Source organism: Cynara cardunculus (genome assembly GCF_001531365.2).
Source record: "Cynara cardunculus var. scolymus isolate 2C chromosome LG 17, CcrdV1, whole genome shotgun sequence".
Classification (NCBI taxonomy): domain Eukaryota; kingdom Viridiplantae; phylum Streptophyta; class Magnoliopsida; order Asterales; family Asteraceae; genus Cynara; species Cynara cardunculus.
Genome location: NC_037544.1, coordinates 20,287,862 through 20,289,116, shown reverse-complemented (window position 1 = coordinate 20,289,116; position 1,255 = coordinate 20,287,862).

The following is a 1,255-nucleotide window of genomic DNA, read 5'->3' as shown; positions in this document are numbered from 1 at the left end:
GATGGAAAGAAGCATTCTCATCGATCCTCTGGACAAACAACACTTAGAAGATTTTCCATCAATTCATTCAAGCAAGCCATGAAGATTTAAAGATAAGRATGAATTCATCATATCGTGAATGATAGCTGGAGATGACRAGTCAACAGCTGGAATTCGARTTTATCTTGATAATAATGCTTATCCATATAAAAGATAAACCTTATCTGATTTATAGAAGATTTGCTAGAAAGTAGCATTAGATAGTTATCTTCTTAATAGCCGATTAGTATAAATAGATGCTTATCCATAAGTATAGTTTGTATACTTAGGGTCAAGAAACCCTAGAGGTTGTTCAACATAAACTTCCTCATGAAGTTTTCCATTAAGGAAAATGCTCTTTACATCCATTTGGTAGACTTTTAAGTCTCTATGGGCACCAAAGGCTCGGAAGAGTCGAATTGCTTTGAGTATAGCCACTGGTATGAAGGTTTCATCATAGTCGATCCCTTCTTCTTGTCTATAACTCTAAGCAACAAGTCGAGATTTGTTACGGGTTACCACACCTTCTTCATCTAACTTGTTGTGATAGACCCATTTGGTGCCTATCACTGTCTTGTCAAATGGAAGTGGGACAAGGTACCAAACTTTGTTCCTATCAAACTCAATGAGCTCCTCTTGCATGGCAATGACCCAACTAGGGTATGAGATATCATCACTGATCTTCTAGGGTTCAACTAAAGAGAGAAAGTTGACAAAGAGACGGATATTACTTAGACCACGACAAGTCTTAATACCTGCACCTAGATCACCAAGAATTTGATGAATTAGATGGTCTTTAGTCCGTCGCTGAGCTGGTAGAGGATTATCATCTGAGTAGAGAAGTTCAGGAACAGAGAATGAGGCTTCAGTTGTAGTGTATTCAGTGATTGGAACAATTGCTAAAGAAGCCTCAGATTCAACGATTAAAATAGGTTCAGACACTGTAGGCATTTCATTCACTGATTGATCAATGTTTGATACTAGAAGGAGGAACACAGCTAATGGGCAAAACAACAATATTTGAAGAAGACATGTTGGCATGGCTAGCTGCAACTGGAATGATTAATGGTTCATCTTTAGCTTCAGGGGCTTCAGTGTTGAGAGGAACACTGAAGGAAGATTCAGGTTGTCCATAATGAGAGAACATCCAGTTTTCTAATTCATCTTCATCATTTAAGATGGGTTTTGTATTAGCTGATTGAGATTCATCAAAAATGAAATGAATGGTTTCTTCTAT